Genomic DNA, 25,952 nt, shown 5'->3' on the forward strand with positions numbered 1-25,952 from the left:
AAATTAAAAAATTCTGGGAAGCACTAGTTAGTCTTGAAATAATGAAGTAGACCCTGGGGTTTTAGTGGACTTTAGTTTTCCATTCCTCCCTCCCAGGTTAAAAAAACAACCCCAAAACCAGCAGTTTAGCAATACTTTTTTTTGTAATAAGGTGTCTCTCTTCTCCATAAATAGGGGCTTTACAAAAAGAACCTCTGCAGGCACCCCCCTGGGAGCTTAGAATTTGCTTGTAGTAAAGTTATCTGAATTTGAGAAAGCCAAAGTAACACAATTTGTGTTGTGCCGTGGAATCTTGGCCGGCTGCCACACCTTTTCCTACAGACCACATTTTTCTTGCCCAATACCCTCCTTTCCTATAATTTCCCTGCTATTCTGCCCCTTTTCGGCTTTCCCATTCTAGTTCCAAATGTGTCTATCTGCTACTAGCTGCCAAACCCACGTTACACAAGGCAGGCTGAATAAGTGGCGTTCTTGACACTAACCCCTTGCTCTTAAAGAACCGTAAAACAACCACTAAACAAAGAAACCTTGCGCCGGCCCCCATGCAAGAATGAAGCAAAATCAAATGGTCAAATTTTAAAAAAATTGTGAAGAGTCTGGAACAGAAGAAGTCTGTCCCAAATCAGAAACACTATCACAGAATCATAGAATCGTAGGGTTGGAAGGAACCCCAAGGGAAATCTATTCCAAACCCCTGCAATGCAGGAATCTCAATCTGAAACCACGCTGGACCAAGCTTCTAATAGCTTAAGACTCCTCAACACCAACAACACCAATTTTAAACTGAAGACACGCTTCATTCTTGAGAGGGTGTTCCATTCCATCGTGAAGCAATCAACTCATGAAGGCTTGATCTTTTTAGAGTATGAAGGAACAAAGAGTTACCTCAGAAGAGTTCATCCCTGCAATTCCATTTTTCTCTCCTTATTGGGGAGAAAAGCAAACCCACAGCTGCGGCTTGTGCAGAGATTAAAGGCCTAGATTCCTCTTGAGGTCTAGTGACATGGCACTAAGGAGAACCTCTGTTCAGGGTTCCATCCATCCCATCCAAGAAAGTATGTTCCATTCCTTTACTCCTCCCAATCTGCTTTCAGTTTGCCACTCTATACTCCTTAGGTATTGGAACAATCTCAGGCCTCAATGGGTTGCTTTTTTATTTTTTGGTTTTGCAAACCTTGATTTCCCCTTGAGCATGCTGATACTCTCGCTCCTTTTTCTCACTGCTATGTTTTGGCTATAATCCCCTTGGCTCTCTGTATCTGTGTTTACTACTATTATTCCCCCCACACACACACCTTTTTTTTAAAAAAAATCTTTATTTATTCAGTACTCAAACTTCCATTCCATATCGACAACGCTAACAACCGAAAGAGAAAACATAATACAGATAAGCTCCCTCAAAACACCAGAAATACATAATTAACACTCAAAGGTATTCCACATAGCCTAGGACAAGCCAGAAATTTATTGCATCTTAACATAAAAGTATTGTGTCTACAATTATATTTCTTAAACCTTACATAATGCATAATTATTATTTTTTTGCCATTACCCAATTTTTCTATCAGAAAGAACTAGTTAGGCGGGCGTGACCAAAAAATGTTGCACTGAGTTAGTGCTCCTGTTCAGGGTTCCCTGTATCTTCCGGTTTTCATTCCCAAACCCTTCTCAACAGATCCGTATCATTCTGTAGCCACGCTCACCAGCTGATTGGGTTTTCCCCATCCTTATGGAATTTTTCTAAATGCTTTTTTGTGGGTAGGAGATGACGACTTCTGCAAACTTTGAAGCTTCCACAAGTCTGCTGATACCTCCCCTTTTGTGCATAGATGGTACTCCTCTCACTACATCAGGCTAGGTAGTCAAAAAATGAGTTCACTATAGTTTTAGGATGTTAAAACATAAATTCACTGATATTTGAAATGGCTATACTGAAATTACTGAGCGAGAGTAGCAATTATTGTTAACACAATGGGAGGAATTCAAGGTCATGCTATTATGATTGTTCGGTCAGGTGCAAGCGTTTCTGCTTGCTTGATGTAACAATCTCCCCGTTTCCACCATGTGCACTGTTCTGCGAGTTTTCCTGATCCTCCAGAGCAGATTTGGGGGACGCACAGGGGGGGCAGGAGGGGAAGCCCTGTTGTGCTAGTGGGAATCATTGCTAGTGGCAGTTTCAACTAAGCCAGTGGGTTAGCTGAACCCAACCCACAGATTCATTCAGATACTGAAGATCCCAGTAAAAGCCCAAGACAGCTGTTAGTGCCATGCCATACGTGTACAATTCTATATGTAAGTAGTAAGATGTGATTTATGTCCAGTTCACATTGGCAGTACCGTTCAACAAGACAGCCACTTGGAATTCCTTCTGTGCTTCCTTGAGGCAAGGCAAAGCAATTTGCCTCAGGTGGCAGACCTGACCCTCTCCTCCACCACTGTACCACTACCAACTTTGCACTTGCCACTGCTGCCACAGTGGCCTTGCCCTCACTCTTGCCAATGCATCAAGGCGACAGTGCAGGTGCAGCCACAGGCAAAGTTGCAGAGGTGGGGCCGGCAGCAGCGTGGGTGTTGACAGTGTGGTCAGGGAGGGGGCCCAGATCTTACAGGAGGAGTTAACTGGGGTTGGTGCCTACAGTGGCAGAACATCCCGGGCCACCCCTGATACTAGCTCATGGGTACATAAATTGTGGCCCTCCAAATGTTGCTAGACTAGAATTCCCATCATCCCTGACCACTGGAGCTGATGGGAGATTGAAGTCCAACTATATCTGGATGGCCACCCGTTCTCTTCCTCCATGCGACTTATTTGATCTATGTTGGTCATCAGTTATGGAATCATAGAATTATATGGTTGGAAGGGACCCTGAGGACCATTTGTTCGTCCCCCTGTAATGCAGGAATCTCACCTAAAGCATCCATGACAGATGGCCATCCAACTTCTGCTCAAAAACCTCCAATGAAGGAGAGTCTACAGTCTCCCAAGGGAGTCTGTTCCATTGTCAAACAGCTCTTACTGTCAGAAAGTTCTTCCTGATGTTTAGTGGGAATCTCTTTTCTTGTAACTTGAATCCACTGGTTCACGTTCTACCCTCCAGAGCAGGGAAAAAAACAAGCTTTCTCTATCTTCCATGTGACAGCCTGTTAGATATTTAAAGATGGCTATCATATCTCCTCTCGGTCTCTTCTACTCCAGGCTAAACGCACTCAACTCCCTCAACCATTCCTCATAAGACCTGGTTCCCAGACCTTCGATCATCTTGGTCATTCTCCTCTGCACAAGTCCCAGCTTGTCAAAATCCTTCTTAAATTGTGGTGTCCAGAACTGAACACAGTACTCCAGGTGTGATCTGACCAAGGCAGAATAGAGAAGGACTACTACTTCCGCAAAGGTGCAGGACTTAAGCCTTATTGCATGCTGCTGTAACTTAAGAGGGGGGAAATGGCTTGTGACAAAATGGCAAGCAAAATGCTTAACCTTCTATGTGATAGAAAAAAATGGTGTTCAGGACCAGCCCAAGGCAGGGTCCAAGTGTCTCAAAATTTCACGTAGCAACCTCCAAGCTCAATAGCTACACGAAAAAATGAAAGCAAAGAAATGTACCCTTGCCCAATTGTTAACAGAGACTCTGCATTCAAGGTACAGGATCTTACACCAGAATTCCAAGCCAAGTCCCAGTGAAATTAATCGTTAGTGACTGCATGGCAACAGTGCTTGGGTGTGACCATCGGAAAGGGATTACCACATACTCTGATTCTATTAATTCTAACTTATTCCCCACCTCCACCAGGGAGCATATGATATGAAGGGGAATTACTTTATTGAAAATATGTAGTTTCTCTTTTTATTTGTGGTTGTTGTGGGTGATTAACATTGTGAGTCATTTAGAATTTGCATGCAGTATCAGCTGATAGAAAATCCAAGGCTCCATTTTAACTTGGATTTACGCCTCGGTCTCTGCAAATGGCTCGACCACAAAGGAGCCTGTTCTTTTCAAATGCATGCATGCATGACTGCCACACTGATGGAAGTTACAAGAGTGCATCAAAAGGAGAATAAGCTTCCAAGTGTCTGCAATTACTCGCTGCATCTTCAAAAATCAATACGCTATTATAGCTGACCACACTCAAGAAATCCTTACATTTAAATAACATTAAAGTTATGCCTCAAACCTACAAAACCCATAAAATTCAGATTATTTACTCAAGAGAATAGTCTGTACAAAGCCTTTTCCTCATCTCTTGGCTTAGCTAATCATGCATTTGTCAGAGATGTTTTATTTGCAGGGCTTAAATACTGTGTATGTATTTCTGCATTTAAAGTACGCCACTACAGTGTGTCTGGGAATAGAACAATTTGCTTATCTCGGAGTTCAGCCCTCCATTATCCACACAGCCCTGTATGGCAACAGCTCAGAATCAAATTTCCTTATGTTCTTACCTATCCCATAGCTCCTGGGAGAACAATGTTTCTATAGCCCTCTAAGAGGCACTATCCAGAATTAAAGCAATTTTCAATTCTCCAGTTATCCCGTCATTTGGTTGCTAACAAGGGCATAGGAATTCATTGCAGATAGTCACCCACTCTGAAGGATGCCTGGAAGCCAGGACTTCTCCATTTTGTTCTAGCCACTTTGCTATAGCTTACACTGGTGTAGCAAGCTGCATTCTTATGCTTTCCCAAGCAGCAATGATAAAAGCACAAGAACAGTGTTGGGAAAGGAGGCAATGCAGCAACAGAGATGGCTACTCCCATGCAGAGACTGTAACCCAGGCATGTCCAAAGTCCGTTTTGGGGGCCTAATCCAGCCCACCAGTCAATTTAATCTGGCTCCCGTGGCAGTATATGTTACCATTCCACCATCCACCAGTCAAGTTGCCTCCACATGGCATGAAAACCACCAATTAACATGCAGTGACAGCATAAACACTATGACAACATCACTTAACCCACACAATTCCTCTTTCATATGCACGACAAAACCACGCTGTGAGGGTGAACCCACTGAAGGAAGAAGAGGAGTGCGGGGGGAGCGCACTGCCCCTGGCAGCGTGATCCCGGTGGGGTGCCACTGCAGCTGCCCCACCACCCACACTGGGTGCCACGTCCCTGTGGGCGACGCGTCACACCCCTGGGACGCGCGCCAGCCCCACCCCCTGCTCTCCGCCCCCCGGAGCATGAAGCTCTGCCACAGGGTGAACCCACAGCACCTCTTCCAGCACAGTTGCAAATTCTTAGTAGTTTAATGGTTAGAAAGGGCCGCAGACCACACCTGATCACTGGGAAACAAAATTTTTGTTGCATTGACACCTGCAGTTGTTCTAACCTAATTTTGACCTGATTTCATATCTGAAGTTGGTTTTGTTCTGTAAGCTCTAGTTTTTTTTGCAATTAATGTTTTTCACTTTTCACCATAATCTTTGTTTTTCACAATGCAAGAATTCAATATTTTATTAAACACATAGCCAAAGTAGTACAATAAACATTAAGTGACTTATATAGCACTGAAAATGACGTGTACAGTTGGAGGTATGCAAAAAAATGTATTCCCTTGGGATACAATATACTGGGGAACAAAATTTTATTCATTTTCTGTTGCATGGGATTTTTCAACTGTTCTCATATGTTCTTTCAATGCTGATTTCAAATCTGAAATCAATTTTCGTGTATGTGCTATAGTTATCTTTCAATTTCCGACTTTTGCTGATACAGTATGTCATACTTACACTGGGGCTAAGTGGACACTGACACGCTGATCTACCGTAACCACATGGTAATTATTGTTTTGCAAACTTAATTTTTCTTTATTTTTATAGTTTTGTAACCTAGATATTTGTATTTTTCAGATCGAACTATGGCTGCTCTAGGCAGGGGTTCAAATTCTCAGATATACCCAAGACACAGGTACCAAAAGAGCAACTCTTCTGCCAATGAATTAGACATGGTTGAAGGGGAAATGGTCAATCTGGTCCAGAAAAAGTCCACCAGTTCCATAGCTCAGTTCTGTGGGTATAATGAAATCTGCATGAAGAAAACATGGACAACAAGCCCTCCAGAGAAACTCCTCCTGCAAAACTAAACATTCCAAGCAAGCCATGCAAATAACACTGCATGCACAATGCCTATGTTGGTATTTATGCATTTGCCATGGAGAGGGGAAAGGGCCACAAGGAAGAAGCTACAACAGGAAGTGCATAAGCAGGAAGTAGCTCCAAGACCTAACGAATGGAAAAGAGCAGAAAAATGAGGTGGGTGAACTTGAATCTCACACCAAAGAGATGGACAGGCAACCACAAACCCTTCTATGGAGACAGTGCCTGGTGAGCAACAATAATTATAGATAGAAAGGGGGTGAGTCAGCAAGAGTAGAAACCACAACTCCCATTCCCCTCAGTTAATCATTTTTAACCACACAGCCACAGAAAGAAGAGCTCATGATTGGGGGAGGGGGGCTTGATAGTCTCCCGTGACTATCATGCCCCTGACCACAATGCCTGCTACTCAAGGAGGTCTACGGAGAGCTGTAGATCAGTGGAACAGCACAGACGCAGTAGGCAGGGGGCTGACTTGGCCACAGAACACGGGAAGAAAGAGCTGATGGGGGAACACACATATACATCTGGGACCTCACACAGCTGTCTGCCTTAATTGGACCCCAAGGTACACGCCATCCAATCCAGCCACATATTGAAGACCAGCAGATACCAGCCCTTTCCCCACAAGAGCTTGTTATCCATTTCCTCTCTGCCCACTTCACGCAACCGGCTGACAATACACCATAACCGCTGGGGAAGGAGAAGGGTCAGGAGGGCAGTAAGCTGGAAGAGCCACCCCCTAATTCCTTGCTGCTGGACCAGCCAATGTACTGTAGGCAAGTCACAACCCTTCATTGAGCCCTCCTCCCATTGTGTACCATCCTGAAGATGGAGGAGGTAACAATCAGAATGGGTTAGGGACCCCATTTGCCAGCTAATTCCTGATGAGTCGTTCCTTTAGTGGGGCAGCTCCTGTGCTCTGGATCTTACTGCCCCGAGGCAGGTACCCACATCATATTGTTTTAGATGCCTGATGAAAACCATTGCATTTCAGCAAACCTATTGAGAAGCATGACTTAGTTATCTGTGTCTAGAAAAGAGGAGACTTGAGAGGAGATACGACTGCCATCTTCAAATATCTAATGGCCTGTCACACAGGAGTGGGAACAAACTTGTTTTCTCCTGCTCTGGAGGGTAGGACCTGAACCACCTGATGTCCTTATAAAGCACTGGAGGAAGCACTTTGATTCCAGGCTGCTTCCTCCAGTCCCCTTGACTGCACTAGTGCAGCCAGTCCCAGATGATTGGCTTGGCTTTGGCTGTGCAGCGACCTCTTCAAGCACCAACGATCAACCATTCATTGGTGCCTGCAGAGAGCTCTTTGCTGCACTTTGAAAACCTGACAATCAGCTGATAGTCAGGGCTTCAGAGTGTCTTCAAAGTTTCCATAGGGGCAGCCAAACCAACCAACCAGCAGTCCCCACAAACCCCATTTGTCCCAGGTCTGACTTTACCTGCCACACACTTGGTGTCATATATGACGTCAGGTGCAGGCCAGGTGGGTGCGGTTTGGCCACAATGGCTTTAATAATGATGTGTGTGTGTGTATTTGTTTCCAATTCGTTTGTTGATTTTACTCACATCTTCTCTATGATTTTGTTTGTAAACTTCTTGGAGATTTTCTTTTTGATCAAGTGGTATATAAACGCTCTAAATAAATAAAATAAACGTGAAGACAAGACACAGATGAAACAGTCATTGCTTTTTATTCAGCTGTAACACAACATGGAGATATAGGGCAGCAGGGTTCCTGTACCTGCGACAGTTGCACACCAGACAGCTCATTCCATCATCATTTGCTAAATACTGTGTACCATGCACTCTAGAAAGAGCAACCTCCCAGAGGAGCAACTGGCCTTCCACTGGGCACTGGACTAGAAGCGAGGAACATCCTTTCCTCTGCTTGTGTTGGATGCTTGCCTGGTTGCCTGTGGGGAGACGTGAGAAACATGTACATGATAATGCATAATGGATAACAGTTGTAACCAAAAGGTATAATGACCAGGGGTTCATTAGGGGCTCATGAGTGAGGTCTCAAGAAAGGGAGACACCTGCAGACTAGCTCTGCCTTCCACTGATGTCTGCATTTGCAGACTCGTTTGCTGGGGGTGGACAAAGTAGTCATTAATATAATACTCACACATCCCGTACACACTGGAGCGCTCACCCTGTTGTTTGTTCGTTCTGCTGCAGATGCCCCAGCTTTCATCCTGAAAGATAGGACACCTTATGAATGGTCTACAAGAGGAATGAAGAGGATGGAACATGTGGTGTTTCCCCAGCTCAAAATGGCTGCACTCCCCACTGCTTTCACCAATGGCAGCAGTACAGAAGCAGCCCCTAGTGCATACTTACTCTTTGCACTTTGTGATGGATACACTGCTCCAGTGTCAGGGATGATGGGAGTTGGAGGCCAACATCATCTTGGGGCGGGGGCACAGGTTCCCCATCTCTGCAGCAGGCTGTATGTCAAGGATAGGGTTGGTATCTTAGGAGCTTGGCACTAGAATTGAAATGAATGCTTGGAAATCACAAACACAGAACCAGGGTTTGTTATAATATGGTTTTGACAGGCAGTGTTAGGTGTTAGAAGACCTGTTCCGGACGTAAGACCCAGCAGAATCAATATACTCTATACTGCCTACCTAGCTCTCCCCCGTGAAAGCAATGAGCATAAGAGAACAGGAACAAAGTAATTACTTTCGCACCTAAGTATTAAGATAAATTATTATTACAGTGGTACTTCTGGTTGCGAACGGGATCTGTTCCAGAGGCCCGTTCGCAACCTGAAAAGAGTGCAACCTGAAGCGCTGTATCTGCGCAGGTGTGCGGCACAATTTGGAGCTTGTGCACATGCGCGAGCGGCAAAACCCGGAAGTAACTTCCGGGTCGCCGAGGGACGCAACCTGAAAAGAAGTAACCTGAAGCGTCCATAACATGAGGTATGACTGTACTATCACACTGGTGTTTGAAATGTTAGCGTTGTTTGTATTCTCACATCTATATTGCAATATCCTGCAGAAGTGGCAAAAAACCCCACATTTACCATACTGCAAAGGTTTACGTGGTTTGTACCATGCTAAAGGACCAACTGCTGTCCTAGGAGCCTGTCAGCCAATTAAAGGTCTGCCAGAATTCTCTGTATATGTTCACCATTAATTAATGAGTGGCTACTGGACACAGGGACTGGTAGTACCCAAACTGTGAGTTTGCCTGGTAACACTGCTACTATTTTTAGGTGCCAGGTAAAGTCTGTCCTATTTTGCCTGTGCTTTTAACAATACTTAGCGCACAATTCATTTTGTTTCACGGCGGTCTTTTAAAATGCCTTTTTATTTCTTGTATTCACTTTAACGTTTAAGTAGTGGTTTCTTTTGTATATATAGTTTATTTATATGCTGACAAACATACAGAAAACAACACATAGACATACAATATATTTCAAACAAAATACAAATAATATATAAACGTGAAAATAAAAATAGAAAAAATAAATAAGAAAAAAAGAAAAAATAACGTATCTCAAAAAATAAAGATATGTCCTCTACGTGGGTCTAATATCAACCATAGTAATCTGCTTTCTTTAATCTTCTTTTTAAACTTTCCATTTTGATTGTCTTTATTCTAACCGCGGGTGGCGCTGTGGGTAAAACCTCAGCGCCTGGGACTTGTGGATCGCATGGTCGGCGGTTCAAATCCCCGCGGCGGGGTGAGCTCCTGTCTTTCGGTCCCAGCTCCTGCCCACCTAGCAGTTCGAAAGCACTCCTAAGTGCAAGTAGATAAATAGGTACCGCTTTATAGCGGGAAGGTAAACGGCGTTTCCGTGTGCTGCACTGGTGCAGGCTCGCCAGAGCAGCTTCGTCACGCTGGCCACGTGACCCGGAAGTGTCTCCGGACAGCGCCGGCTCCCGGCCTCTTAAGTGAGATGGGCGCACAACCCTAGAGTCGGACACGACTGACCCGTACGGGCAGGGGTACCTTTACCTTTTATTCTAACCGTACATCAGTTTAAAGGTAAAGGGGCCCCTGACCATTAGGTCCAGTCGTGACCGACTCTGGGGTTGCAGCGCTCATCTCACTTTATTGGCCGAGGGAGCTGGTGTACAGCTTACAGGTCATGTGGTCAGCAGGACTAAGCCGCTTCTGGCGAACCAGAGCAGAGCACGGAAACGCCGTTTACCTTCCCACCGGAGCGGTACTTCTTTATCTACTTGCACTTTGACGTGCTTTTGAACCGCCGACCTTCTGATCGGCAAGTCCTAGGCTCTGTGGTTTAACCCACAGCGCCACCTGCGTCCCACATCAGTTTACAGAAGTTAATTAAAACAAGTCCAAGAAGTAATATGCAGGCATTGCTTCTTCAGATAATAACTATATTTTCCCCAGTCTTTCTGAAGTTTTTGTTTGCTGTGGCCCCTGATCATGTCTGTCAGCCTGGCTAGTTCAATGTAACTGAATAAGTTATCTTGCCATTCTCATTTAAATGGAATTGTTTCTTTTTTTCCATTTTTTTGCGATCAGGATTCTAGCTGCCGCCACAGCATACAAGAATAGATTCTTGTATTCTCTGGGTATATCTATATCATTTATTCCCAGCAAGAAGGCTTCTGTTCCCGCCCCCCCCCCCAAATTATATCTAAAGATTTTCTTCATTTCTTCAAAAACCAAGTCCCAGAAGCCCTTAACTTTTTCACATTGCCACCACATGTGTATAAGCATGCCTTCTGATCGGTTGCACCTCCAGCATAAGTTGGATTTAGTTTTATACATTTTACAGATTTTTGTAGGTGTCAAATACCACCTAAAGAACATCTTTATCATATTTTCTTTTATAGCTTCACATGCTGTGAACTTCCAGTTTCCCCTCCAAAGTTTTTCCCATTGTGTTATCTGAATGTTTTTACCCAAGTCTATGGCACATTTTATCATTACTTCTTTAATTTGTTCGTCTTTAACCTCCCACTCTAACAATAATCTGTACATTTTAGAAATTACTTTTACTTTTTTTTATAAGATATTTATTAAGATTTTACAAAAAGCAAAGGTTAACAAGATAAGAAAAAAAGACAAGAAAGAAAAGAATCAATACAAAAAATACAAAAATACATAGAAAAAAAAAGAAAATACAAAATACAAAAAAGAAATAAATAGAAAAAAGTTAAAAACAAATCCATTTTTTCCATATCTTTAAACTCATTTATTTGTTTCCTTGACCTCCTCACACCTCCCTTTTTTGTATTCCCGTTCACATAGTCAGTTCAGCAAATCCTTACCCTCTTTCATTTATCTTAACTCTATATCTTAACATATTGTAACTGTATATTTTCATCCATTATCAGTCCATTTTTACATATTCTTATTACCCTTGTTGCTAATGCCACTTAATTTCAATCCAACATCATTTTAACATTCATTAATTTTACAATACTTCTGCAGATAGTCTTTAAATTTCTTCCAATCTTCTTCCACCGACTCTTCTCCCTGGTCTCGGATTCTGCCAGTCATTTCCACCAGTTCCATATAGTCCATCACCTTCATCTGCCACTCTTCCAGGGTGGGTAAATCTTGTGTCTTCCAATACTTTCAATAAGTATTCTTGCTGCTGTTGTAGCATACATAAAGAAAGTTCTGTCCCTCTTTGGCACCAATTGGCCGACTATGCCCAGGAGAAAAGCCTCTGGTTTCTTCAAGAAGGTATATTTAAATACCTTTTTCATTTCATTATAGATCATCTCCCAGAAAGCCTTAATCCTTGGGCACGTCCACCAAAGGTGAAAGAATGTACCTTCATTTTCTTTACATTTCCAACGTTTATTATCGGGCAAATGATATATTTTTGCAAGCTTGACTGGTGTCATGTACCACCTGTATATCATTTTCATAATATTCTCTCTTAAGGCATTACATGCCGTAAATTTCATACCTGTGGTCCACAACTGTTCCCAGTCAGCAAACATAATGTTATGTCCAACATCTTGTGCCCATTTAATCATAGCAGATTTAACCGTTTCATCCTGAGTGCTCCATTTTAACAGCAAGTTATACATTCTTGAAAGTATCTTTGTTTTGGGATCTAGCAGTTCTGTTTCCAATTTTGACTTTTCCACCTGGAAGCCATTTTTTTTGTCCAAATTATAAGCCTCTCTTATTTGGTAATAGTGAAGCCAGTCTCGCACGTTGTCTTTTAATTTCTCAAAACTCTGCAATTTCAATTTGTCTCCTTCTTGCTCCAAAATTTCCCAATATTTTGGCCACTTGGCCTCCATATTGAGCTTTTTCTGAGCCTTTGCTTCCATCGGTGACAACCACCTTGGGGTTTTATTTTCAAGTAAGTCTTTATATCTCATCCAGACATTAAACAATGCTTTCCTGACAATATGGTTTTTAAATGCTTTATGTGCTTTAACCTTGCCGTACCACAAATATGCATGCCACCCAAAAACATTATTAAAACCTTCTAAATCCAAAATGTCTGTGTTCTCAAGAAGCAGCCATTCTTTCAACCAGCAGAATGCTGCTGATTCATAATAAAGTTTAAGGGCTGGCAGGGCAAATCCACCTCTTTCCTTTGCATCAGTTAGTATTTTAAATTTTATTCTGGGCTTCTTGCCCTGCCAGACAAATCTAGAAATATCTCTCTGCCACTTCTTGAAATAGTCCATTTTGTCCAAAATTTGCAATGATTGAAACAAAAACAACATTCTTGGCAATACATTCATCTTTATAACAGCAATTCGACCCAACAAGGAAAGCTTCAAATTTGACCATATTTCTAAGTCCTTTTTCACTTCTGACCAACATTTCTCATAATTGTCTTTAAATAAGTTTAAGTTCTTAGCAGTCATATTAACCCCCAGGTATTTTACTTTCTTAACCAGTGTTAGGCCTGTCTCCTTCTGAAACCTCTCTTTCTCAATTGGTGTTAAATTTTTCTCGAGAACTTTAGTTTTTAACTTGTTCAACTTGAATCCTGCCACATGACCAAATTCTTGAATTAGTTCTAATACTCTTTTAGTACTAGATTCTGGCTCCTGTAACGTCAATACTAAGTCATCTGCAAAAGCTTTCAGTTTATATTGTTTGGCTCCGACCTGTATACCTTTAATCAGACGGTCCCTTCTAATCATATTTAGCAAAACCTCCAGGACCGAAATAAAAAGCAATGGGGAAATTGGGCAGCCTTGTCGTGTACCTTTCTCTATCTTAAATTCCTCTGTCACCACGTTATTAACTATTAATTTAGCCTTTTGTTCTGAGTAAATTGCACTTATACCATTTTCAAACCCTTGACCAACCCCCATCCCTTGAAGATTTTTCTTCATAAAACCCCAAGAAATATTATCAAAGGCTTTCTCTGCATCTACAAAAATTAAAACTGCTTTAGTATTAATGTTCACTTGCAATTTCTCCAAAATGTTAATTATATTCCTCGTATTGTCAGACAAGTGTCTACCTGGGAGAAAGCGAACTTCCGGTTTCCCCTCCAAAGTTTTTCCCATTGTGTTATCTGAATGTTTTTACCCAAGTCTATGGCACATTTTATCATTACTTCTTTAATTTGTTCGTCTTTAACCTCCCACTCTAACAATAATCTGTACATTTTAGAAATTACTTTTACTTTGCTTTGTAATAATTTTTTGCCAATAGTAAGACTTCTGTCGCAAATCCTTTATTTCTTTTGTCTTCATTAAATTTACTGGTGATATTGATATTGATTACTGGTAGCTGGTGATATTGAATTCACCCTGTTAGGTGGTGTTTCATTTCTTCATAATCCTTTAATTTTAGTTTATTATTCTTCTCTTTTAGCAAATCCCTATAGCTGGCCCAATTTGTTCCCATGTTTTTCTTCTTAATCGTTAACAATTCTATGGGTTACAGCCACCAGGGTACTTTGGGTTCTAAAAGTTCTTTGTATTTCTCCCAAGTTTTGTATGATTTTCTTATGACCTGATTAAGGAAACCTCTGTGCACCTTCACTTTCTCATACCCTAGGTAAGCGTGCCATCCAAAACAATTATCAAACCCCTCCAAATCCAATAGGTCACCATTTTCTAACGTTAGCCATTCTCTCAACCACATGAAGCATGCTGCATCATAGTATAAATTTAAGTCAGGTAATGACAAACCTGTGTTTTTTACTATCTTTTAGTAATTTATATTTAATTTTCGATGTTTTATATTGCCAAATAAATTTGGTTAGATTTTTCCCCCATTGTTTAAAGCATCCTACCCCACCAATTATTGGTATCATTTGAAATAAGAATATCATCCTGGGCAGGATGCTCATTTTAACCACAGATATTCTACCTAGTAATGATAATTTTAATTAAATTAGAAGATGTGCTATTGGAACCAATGAAAATTATACTAAATGGTATATTGAAAGAAGGGAAAATACCAAAGTCCTGGGAAGAAGCATATATCACGCTGATACCCAAACAAGGATCAGATAGAACGTCAGTAAACAATTACAGACCTATATCTCTATTAAACAATGATTATAAAATATTTGCGAGCATTCTGGCTGATAGGTTAAAAAAAGTACTAAATTAAGTAATAAACAGAGATCAATCAGGCTTTCTACTGGGTCGACACATGCATAACAATACAAGGAATATTACTGATATTTTGGAGTACTTATAAATAGGATCGGCTAAAAATGCTATCTTAATGCTAATCGACATGGAGAAGGCTTTCGATGGTGTCTCTTGGAAGTTTATGAAAAGATCATTGAAGAGGATAGGAGTTGGAGAAAATTTCAGCAGGGGCATAGAGGCAATATACAAAGAACAAAGAGCTAAGTTAATTATCAACAACGAGATGACATAGGAAATCAGAATAAATAAAGGGACTAGACAAGGTTGTCCTCTTTCGCCCCTACTGTTTATAATGGTTTTGGAATTCTTAATGATCACAATTAGAAAAGACAAAGAAATAAAGGGTATAACTGTTCGGGGGAAATCGCATAAGATAAAGGCCTTCACAGATGACTTGATAATAACAACTGAAGATCCGGTGGAAAGTGTGCCAAATTTTTTAGAAAGAATATCAGAATTTGGAAAGGTCGCAGGATTCGAATTAAATAAAAGTAAGACCAACATGCTAGCAAAAAACATGTCAACACAGGAAAGAGATTATTTACAGGAAACATCAGGTCTGGCAATAGTGAAGAAAACAAAATATCTGGGTATCTGATTAACAAATAGGAATAGTAATCTCTTTAAGGATAATTACATCAAAGTTTGGAGGTTTGGAAAGATATGGAGATCTGGAACTTTTAATTAGTTTTTGTCATTTGATGGCTTTAAAATTGAATCTGTAAACCTTCTCGGAAGCCACTCTTAGCAGAAAGGTGGGATAAAGATGTTTTTTGGGCAGATAACACTGTAACAGTGCAGCTCAGTTTTTAAGAGTAAATAAATTCTCCCGTGTCTTATTGCACTTGGGCCTGAATTCTTTGCGAGGGGACAAGACCCCTAAGCATGAAATTCACCTTGAAGGTTGATTGTAAAAACTCTTGTTCACGTCATGGGGAGGGAATCTTTGTAACCACACCAATAACTGATCTTTAAAAACTGATCTTTAAAAATATATAAAGCATCAATGAAGTCCATGACATCCTGAGAAACTCCCCCCCTCTCTCTATATATATTCAGGGGGGTTGGGGGGTATGGGATGTTAGGGGAGGGGTAGTACCTCTGGTGGGGGACACACCATGTTCCTTCTGATGTAGTTTGTCCACCTTTAGTCCTCACCCTCCACTCAGCTCTCACCTGTGGCTCCTAGAAGCTGTCAGGATGACACAGTGGCCACACTCCGGGAATGGCTCCAACTGGCTGGCTGAACCAAGTGAGGGTAGCTGATGGGTCTCAAACCCTTGGTGAGTTAGGAACTTCCTCCGCACGTGAAGACAGACGTCAACAGATCAAGCAGGTGAGACCAATACTTGGTCAAGAAGGCAGTTTTATGGACATGCTGTAGTGAGGGAAGTGAGGGGCAGATGGGGGCTGGTCTACCCGGAAGGTAGCCCATCTAGGAAGCATATCTCTGATCCATTATTTCTCTGGGAAAAGAAAAAGCTGAGAAGTGAACCCTACACAAATCCGGATTAGAGTCCCTAAGGTGGTTGGATAGCACCTTGTACGCCTCCTTCCGGCAAAATGCATTGCTCTGCTTTCCTTTGGACCACATCAGTGAGGCACAGGAACTCCTTGCTTCTTGATGATAGGCAGGCACCCTCACTTCACCGTTTAAGATGCTTGCTGGAAACCTTTCTCTTTCAGCTGGCCTATCCGGACATAACAATCTGCCGCTTTAAAATTTTGTTCAACATTTCCCCCCTGTTTATTGTTTTTAAATGCTTTTATATGCTTTTTTTTAATGTATCCATGTTTTTTGGTTTTGTTTTTTTAGTTACATCGCTTTTTATTGCAAATGTGTTTGCTACACTGGGCACCTTTGGGAGGAACGCAGAATGCAAGTTAAACAAACAAACAATAAAAACTAAGTATCAAAAACTAAAATAAAAAATAAAACACCCAGCTTTACAATGGGACAAAGATCCATATATTCAAGAACTCATGAGTTTATCTGCATCTTTGTGCACAAACACACATATTACACAAACCCAAATCTACAGCATACATCACAATATATCACCAGCTAAACATCGCAATATACTGATATATCAGGAAGTAAGGATGGAGCTCTGTAGAGGCATTGGCTGACTTCACAGTTTTTCCCGCATGATGATTTTTGCATAGCACACATACACAAACACTCCATGATTTGCAATATATTGCCCGGTCAAAAATTATGAAACCGATATCACGATATGGACTTCAAACCGGTTTTGGACGATATATCGATGTATCGCCCAGCTCTAGATGTATTATGTGGCAGTGTGAAGGTGCCGACTTAGTGACAACATTGGGCGTGGGGTCCAAATATCACCCTCTCCACCATTTTTTTTGGGGAGAGGGTGATTTAGTTTTGCACACCCTCAAAATTTTGCTGATTACAGCCTGTTTATTTTGTTCCATACAGCTTGTTACATGTCACTACCAACTAGGGTTGCTTTTATCTGCAGAGTACCATATTGGGTATTTTTTCTTACCATGCACGTAAAATCTGAAGCCCCACTGATTTCAGCAGAACTTACTCCCCCGTAAATGTGCATAGGACTGCTGCTGTAGTCATAGCCGAGTGCGGCAAAGGGAAAGAGAGAAAGAATAAAGACATCTGACTTTTTAGCAAACATGATTACAAATAAACGTATCTGAGCCTGAAAGATGGGAACCTCACTTGATTATTTTGAGAAACCCACTATAGTTATAAATAACTCAAGTTCCAGGAAACCTTGCTGCAGCTCCTAAATATGTAGTATAGTGTATAATTAACTACAAAATATTTGTTTAAATAACACAGCTTCAAAAATTACATCCAGTGGCATTTATCTTTCTTTTCTTTTAAGCAGTGCAAAACAAACTCCCTCTCTCACACACTTTAATTGTATGTACCAAAACTGCAACAATTAAGGATGAGAAACGTTTAAGGTTTATGGTGCATTATGTACAAGCTTGCTCCTAAACAAATAAATGCTCATTTTAGGGGCTGAATATAATTATTGTAGCTCAATAGCATATATAGACTGCCATGCTGATCTTTGATAATTAAACCAGACAAAGATCAAACGATACCTAACAAGCCATTTACAAAACAAATTAACCAAGTTGTGGAAGACTATTTTGACATTTTGTGGAAAGACAAGCGGAAGGTACCACATGTGTGTTTTAATTCCTTCTCAGCCATCCCTTCTCTGCCATTCTTCTCATGCATGTTAAAAATGTGCAGAGAATTTTACACTGACTTACAAAAGCAAAACCAGTTGAAAGTACCAACAGTGGTTTTTATTTTCTTTACCGTTTTTCAACAAAGCAATCGCAAAGTGATTGTAACTATTTATGTCAACGCTCACCGGATCAAAGACCTTTGACAGAGGTGTTAGCATTTTTTTGAGCAAAGAATCAATCTATTGACATAAACATCCATGGTCAAGTCCCTTCCCCTCACTGCTTCTTGCAGATTCGATGATGTCTTTGGGAAAGTGTTCGACACATGCATAGCATAATGTTAACTATAGATGCATGCTTGAAGTGAACTACTGCAAAAGAACAGATTTTCCCTGGCATTGCTGCCAATTTGTGACATGAAAGAAGTCCCTGTTCTTCAAAATCTGTGTAGCAGGGAACAGTTTTAGCAGGTGTGCTTCATCTCTATGACACAGTCACACCTTCCAAATTACACCCTGCCATTCAGTTAGTAAACAACACCTTTTGGAAACTGGAATCCACAACTCTACTTATCTGTCAGGTGCTAGCCTTGAAACCTAGTCTTCCAAGAGCTTTGATATCTGGCTACCTTTCATTATGGATGCATACCTATGTCAGTATCCTACAGGGACAAGTTTTTAAAGTAATAGGAAGACTCTCTCCCTGTGACCAAGAGGAAGCATAGGAAAGGAATGCCTAGTAATTGGCTGCACCATCTAGCAAACACAGAACTACATCTTAGCCTCATAAAGGATGAGGTCTGTGTGCTCCGAGTTCATTTATCTCACTGCCAAATCATGAGGGAGGCTTCTGGGTAACGCTAAAGTCCAAAAATTGCCAATAAGGATGTAATATTTGGGGAAATGTTTTCTAAGGAAGATAAGGAGGGCTGCCAAGCACTTGTCAGAAAGAAAGGTGTTGTCCTCAGGCCTCTAATTTGAAAAAATACAAAACTGTTTTGGATATTTTTTAACATAGCCAGTAATAAACACAGAACGTTTCTGAAATACATTATTGACAAACATACCCAAGGCTCAAGAACTACCAGTCCAAGAGACAACCAGTACCACTCCGCACAGAAAAGCAGCCATGCAGGTATTTGAGAATGGTGCGATCTTTGCCTTAAATCTGAGGTAAAGTATTCAGAAATACGGGGATTACAAGAGTTCTTGTCCCCTACAGCATTTTTAGCACCATCTATAATATGGTCTACTATATCAATGCATGGGAAATGCTGTATAAGATAACTTTCATTAGCAAGTGCACAATGACCCAGTTCCCACCTAAGGCCAAGTCAAGCCATGACTTAGTGTGAATGAGCAAACATGCAGATGCTCAGAGTGAAAATCACAGACACTGCACTCCTCCCCTGGTCCTGCTGTCACTGCATTTAATACACCTAAGGTCCTAAGCCATGGTTTGGCTTTGCATTATACCTGAACCCAGGCTCATGGTTTGCCTCACTTCAGACAAATCAGAAGCTGCAATCAAGGTTTGTTTTTGGTTTACCATTTGCAGTTGCTCTGAAGCAAGACAAAACCATGAGCCTGAGTTCAGACATAATGCTAAGCCAAACCATGGCTAAGGCCTGGGTATCAGGGAAGGCAGATTTTCTCTGAGAATCCACACATTCTCTTGTTTGCTCTAAGCCATTGTTAGGCTTAGTGTTATGTGTGAACTGGGCCAGTGTGTAGTCTTAAAGAAATGAAAAGCAAAGACTCAGATCTTATTCCACACCTGCAGAAACAAGTCAACAAAGAAGGCTAAACCAATATCCACATGCTGTCCCAGCACTGCTTCAGTTCAGACCCAGTTCAGACCCAGAGGCAGTGAAACGGTCTAAACCACCATATCATGAAACCCTGTTAAATTACCCAAACTCGTTGCTAAAATAAAATATAAAACCTTGGTTCTTCAAATCACTTCAGGTACACTTTACCACCATGAGAAGGGACAACAGAATTGCTACAGAAAGGGTGTGTGGCACAGACTCCTTAATAGAACTATAACGATTAAGTAAAGGTAAAGGTTAAGGGACATCTGACCATTAGGTCCAGTTGTGGCCGACTCTGGGGTTGCGGTGCTCATCTCGCTTTACTGGCCGAGGGAGCCGGCGTACAGCTTCCGGGTCATGTGGCCAGCATGACTAAGCCACTTCTGGCGAACCAGAGCAGTGCACGGAAACGCTGTTTACCTTCCCGCTGGAGCGGTTCCTATTTATCTACTTGCACTTTGATGTGCTTTTGAACTGCTAGGTTGGCAGGAGCAGGGACCAAGCAACAGGAGCTCACCCCGTTGCGGGGATTCGAACTGCCAACCTTCTGATTGGCAAGTCCTAGGCTCTGTGGTTTAACCCACAGCGCCACCCGCGTCCCTACAACGATTAAGTAGTATCCACCTAAAGAAAATGGGTTTAGGTTTCCTTACTTAAATCAAAACCTCCCATGTTCCTTTTCCTATTGATGCTGTCCATGCCAATTCCATTGAGTACATTGCACCATGCCAAGTTTCCTGCTCTCCCTTCTGCCAAGTTCAGCAAGTAACTTCTCATCATCCCTTTCCAACCAGAGGTCAGTTCCACTGGTCAGTGGAGTCAATCAAGCTGTTCACAAAGACCTTTTGTTTCTGCATATACCTCTCACCCCAGGAAAAGATTGCCACAAACGTTATTTGCTCTCAAATATGTTTAGTAGTTTAGCATAACATCACACCTCCATGTAGATCCTTGTGACCCATCTACAAACATGGATGCTCTCTGAAACCAGAGTTCATGCATTAGAACAAATGATATAAACACTGAGTGTCTCATACTGTAACTAAGAGTTCTAGTTTCACTCATGTACAGTGGTAAAGGTAAAGGTAAAGGGACCCCTGACCATTAGGTCCAGTCGTGACCGACTCTGGCGTTGCGGTGCTCATCTCGCTTTATTGGCCGAGGGAGCCGGCGTACAGCTTCCGGGTCATGTGGCCAGCATGACTAAGCTGCTTCTGGCGAACCAGCACAGCGCACGGAAATGCTGTTTACCTTCCCGCCGGAGTGGTACCTATTTATCTACTTGCACTTTGACATGCTTTTGAACTGTTAGGTTGGCAGGAGCAGGGACCGAGCATGGGGAGCTCACCCTGTTGCGGGGATTCGAACCGCTGACCTTCTGACTGGCAAGCCCTAGGCTCTGTGGTTTAACCCACAGTACCTTGGGTTAAGTACTTAATTTGTTCCGGAGGTCTGTTCTTAACCCAAAACTGTTCTTAACCTGAAGCACCACTTTAGCTAATGGGGCTTCTCGCTGCCGCTGCGCCGCCAGAGCACGATTTCTGTTCTCATCCTGAAGCAAAGTTCTTAACCTGAAGTACTATTTCTGGGTTAGTGGAGTCTGTAACCTGAAGCGTATGTAACCTGAAGCGTATGTAACCCGAGGTACCACTGTACATTCAATGCTTGCTTACTCTTGTAAGCATGTGAATGGACATGAATCTGTGATTCACACATGCCAGTCATCACAGTGTTGCAGTCAACGAGTCAACATGCATGTGTGAATGAGCCCTAAGATACACAAATGCAAATATACGGTCTTCCACTGAAAATCTTTGCAAAGAAGAAAAACCTTGTATCTTGCGTTCGTGTTCCAGTGTACTTAGTACATGTTAACTAAGTTAACATGTTAACTAAAGACTTGAAAGGTTATATAAAGTTTATGTACAAAACACTGCGCCTACAGGAGTATGCCTTGCACTATATGCATAAACAAATGCATCGTGTATACTTCCAGAAGCAACATGCATCCATGCAAATGAATAAAGATGCCATTATTACTGGTAAACAACATTCATAAAATGGAAGTACATATATGACGCCAATCGTCTTGATGTGCAACCTGACCTTGATAGTATCTCACAATGCTATAGGCTCTAATACTATATTTATTGGGTGGGCAGGCGATTCATGATACTGATAAGGAATCTCACAGGTCTTCTACCTCAAGTTCACAGAAATTCTGAAACATAAGATTCGACAGTTCACACATCTTATAAATTTGCTTTCCATATACAGTGGTACCTCAGGTTAAGTACTTAATTCGTTCCAGAGGTCCGTTCTTAACCTGAAACTGTTCTTAACCTGAAGCACCACTTTAGGTAATGGGGGCCTCCTGCTGCTGCTGCGCCACCGGAGCACGATTTCTGTTCTCATCCTGAAGCAAAGTTCTTAACCCGAGGTACTATTTCTGGGTTAGCCTATGTAACCTGAAGCGTATGTAACCCAAGGTACCACTGTATGTGGAACTACTGGGAGAAATGCAAATATCATAAACTGTGTATGATCAAAAGGTTCATAGGGCTTTCTCCTACAAAGTTTATCGAATATAAGACCTCCTATCTCGAAGCTCTGACCCAAACTTTTATACCAAAATTATACAGTTGCTCCCATTAACCATCTTTAATATAGACCAGGGCTTCCTAAATCTATAGTACGTAGTCTAACGTTTAAGACTTGGAACACCCAGTTTCAAATCCATACTGAGCCATCCAGTGGGTGACTTGGACCTCTTGTTTCTCAGGCTAGCCTACCTCCCAGGGTTGCTGGGAGAATAAAAGGAAGGGAGGACCATTTACACTGTGCCTTGAGCTCCCGAGAGGAAAAGTAGGATAGAAATGCAGATGCACCCAAGTGTATTTACAGCTCATATCTCGTCTGCACATCCAGATACTGCGCAGAATGACTTCCATTCCTAACTTACAGTGCAATGCTACACAATGAAATCTTACCATTCATGCATGCATCACAGTTTCCCTTAGTTGTGCGGTTTATGAGCTCTGAGGGGAAAACCTCTTGCAAAGTAGTCCACACATTCACAGCATGTGATTTTTCTACAGGTTCTTTAACTCAGCCCCAATCATGGCAAATCTTCTCTGAAGATTCAAAGCACTTCTGCTGAGTACTAGCTATTTCCATGTCCAATTTCAACTTTAAACTCCCAGGCATTTTAGTGAAGTGATTGGCATTTTCTTGAAAAAGAAAAAGAGTTCAGTTCTAAAATTAGAATACACTTTCCCCCATCACTTGAAATGATTCCTCAAAAATTATCTGAGCTATTTTCTTCAACTATTAAAAAGCAACAGTGCAATGGTTCTTCTTGAAAGAAATCCTGGTTTAATTTTAATTTTAACACAGAGATACCCCCCAAAGTGCTTACTGAGCCTTAAAACTTGAGTAGTTTCACTTGCAATGAAACCCATTAATTTCAGGGAAGCTTATTTCCATATAATGTATTCTCAACAGAACTACTGTCATCAATAGAAACTGCTTCAAAGTCAAAGTGTTTAGGATTGAAGTTCAAATGCTTGAAAACAGAAACTATGGCTGGAAGTAAAGATCATTGAATTCAATGGGGCTTACTTTTGAGTAAACATGTCTAGATGGACATTCAATGTACAAATACAGAGATAGTTAAGCTGCACACTCATTCAGTAATTCACATGCAATATTCAACCAGTGCACAGTCTCTGTACATATCAGTCTAACTGTGCAAATGAACAAACACTTGTACATGTGTGGAGACAGTATGTCTCTGTGTTGAGTGAAACATGTGAACAGTCATGTAACCTGTGACCTCAGTGCAATCATAAGCATGTAAGTAACAAGGCTCGCAATCTAAATAATTTCTGTCCTTGTAATTCGACTATACCATTCTAAAACACATAAACATTTTATGAAAACACAAAACATATGATTGAAGGAAAAGCTGGTATTAGAGCATATTGTTATTGTTTTTATTATAACTGTAAATCATATTGTTAAATGCAAATATTTCCCACCATGGTGATTGTGATAAATATTTCCAGTTGCACAGAAAAACAAACAAAAGATGCACAACAAAATGTTTGTGTGACCATATACTTCTGTCTTAGAATTCAATGCAGTTGCTAAACTACCGAAAGGTCAGCCAGAGAAAACAACGAGAGCTAATAGAAAAGTCCTGGAAAGCCATTAAAAAAAAAGAAAAAAGACCTCATTTAAATTCTTGGAAAGCACTGCTTCTCTAAACATATCTATTCAACTCTTTGAACAGCCAAGTCTCACTAAATAAATAAATAAATAAATAACCACACTGCCTACTGTAAGCCGCAGAAGTCTGGAAACAAAACACAAAAAGGCTGGGCTCCACTAAACATTAGCAAAAATAAATAAATAAAATAGTTTAGGAACTGGTCTCAACGAAGACGACGACAACAACAACACACACACACACACACACACACACACACCCTCCTCAAATTGCATTTATACGAGAGGGATTAGGAGTCGAACCAATCTCGGCTCCCTCCGGTTCTCATGTTCAAGATCACTGAAGCTCTGGGAGATTTGCAGGACAACTTAGCCCGTTCCTTGAATGAGGCTTGCGTTTCCCTGCACACAAAAGCGCCGGGTTATTAAAAGGCAGAGAGAGAGGAAGAAAGAAACGGCCGCACTTCTCTTCGGAGAGCCAGAGGGCAAAATACTTCTGATCTCCCACGCACTTTGCAAGCTGCCACAATCTCGGTGTGAGAGAAAAGAGTGCGTGTGCTCGCTGCGCCGGGGGCCACTTCGCTCGCTCCGGTGCTGCTGTTGCCAAGCCTGGGCGGCGATGTTCCATTTCGGGGGGGAAATAAAGGCAGCATCTCCCTCATTAGCGGGGGGGGGGGGTTAAAAAAGAACGCCTTTCCCTTTGGCGAAGAATTCTCGCGTGCACATATAGAGATACACACACACACACACACACACACGGAAGGGAGGGGTGTGCAGAAAGAAAACCCAGCAACGTACCACATTCTAGGAATTCCTCAAAGACCCAGCAGCAACCGAAGCTTCGCTTTAGACAGCAGATCTCTCCTCCTTCGCTGCTCCTCGAGGGAAACTAGCGGGGGGGGGGGAGTCGGGTCCCTTTAATGCACGCGCCAACCAGCTTCTCCCCCCCCCCCATACACACGCAGGCAGCCCCCTCCCCCAGCTCCTCCTGCTGCCTGCCAGCCGCCCAACTGTCAACTCCTCCTATCTCCCACGCCCTCCCCACTTCAATGGCACTGCATTATTAGTCCGTCCCCCCAAAAAACAGCTCCCTTGTCTGGGCGACTCCCGCTTCTGACCCCGGCTCCCGCCCCCCCCCCGCCTTTTCCCCTCCTTGCACATGGCCGTGAAGGTTGCACGCTGTGTGGCTCCACCGCGCGCGCGCGCGCTCCTGCCTGCCTCTCCTTCCCTGGGCAAAGAGCAGCGCCTCTCTCTCTCCCTCGACTCCTTTGGAAAATATTGTGTTGGTTGTTGCTGTTTGTTGTGACTGGGTCGACTTCACTTCGCCGCCTCCCGGGACGGCGGGTGTTTGTGTGTGTGGGCGGCAGGGTGAGAAAAGCGCGCGCTTCCCTCGCCGCTCCTTACCGTGAGTGGGGAGCGCCGAAGAAGGCTGGGTTGTTGGCCACTGCCGCCGGGTCAGTTCATTACCATTGCCTCCCCTACCTCAGGAGAAGGAGGCGGCGGCGGCGGCAGAGGGTCAAGTTAAAGACCCGGGAAGCTCAGCCGCTGCTGCTGCCGGCTGGCCGCTGCAAGCCTCGGTCGCCGCCGGCGCCGAGCGGTGGTGGACATACTGAACCAAACCCGGCGCCGTTGCCGTGTCTTGCTGCTGCTGCTGCCGGTGTCTCTGTGTGGCTGCTGAGGGGTGGGAACTGCCGCAGCTGCTGCTGCTGCTGCTGCTTCCGCCGGCTCCTAGTCCCGGGCTGTGGGCGGGAGGGAAGCGATGAGGGACGGGAGAAGAGGGGAGGGGTGGGTGGTGGCGCGCGCGGCCCCTGCTCATTGTTCGAGGGAAAGGGCGGCCGAGGAGACTTGGACGCACGCGGGCAACCCCTTGCGCACAGGGAGAGAGAGAGAGAGCGAGCGCGCGCCCGGGTGGGGCTCCTCGCTCGAAACTGGGGGATGCTGCCGGTGGTCTCTCGGGGTGTGTGCGCGCGCGCACCCGCTGCTACTGCTCGCTCTGTCTCTCCCTCTCCCTCTCCCGC

The 25,952-nt window shown here is 42.8% G+C and overlaps 1 protein-coding gene across 6 annotated transcripts in view; it reads right to left on the reverse strand.

Moving 5' to 3' along the window:
• Positions 1-25,748, reverse strand: part of ST6GAL2 (ST6 beta-galactoside alpha-2,6-sialyltransferase 2) — a 76,692-nt gene extending 50,944 nt beyond the window's left edge. Inside the window, exons 1-2 of one of the 6 annotated variants that reach the window (XM_053384273.1) lie at positions 25,339-25,743; positions 24,733-24,823 (exon numbers count right to left, since the gene is read on the reverse strand). The gene's annotated coding sequence lies outside the window, so the exon portion shown is untranslated. Of the gene's footprint in view, positions 1-24,732; positions 24,824-25,338 lie in introns of all 6 variants that reach the window. The other 5 variants (XM_053384266.1, XM_053384271.1, XM_053384275.1 and 2 more) reach the window with 5 other exon arrangements.
• Between the last annotated feature and the right edge of the window lie 204 nt (positions 25,749-25,952).

Source organism: Podarcis raffonei, chromosome 4 (assembly GCF_027172205.1).
Source record: "Podarcis raffonei isolate rPodRaf1 chromosome 4, rPodRaf1.pri, whole genome shotgun sequence".
Lineage (NCBI taxonomy): Eukaryota > Metazoa > Chordata > Lepidosauria > Squamata > Lacertidae > Podarcis > Podarcis raffonei.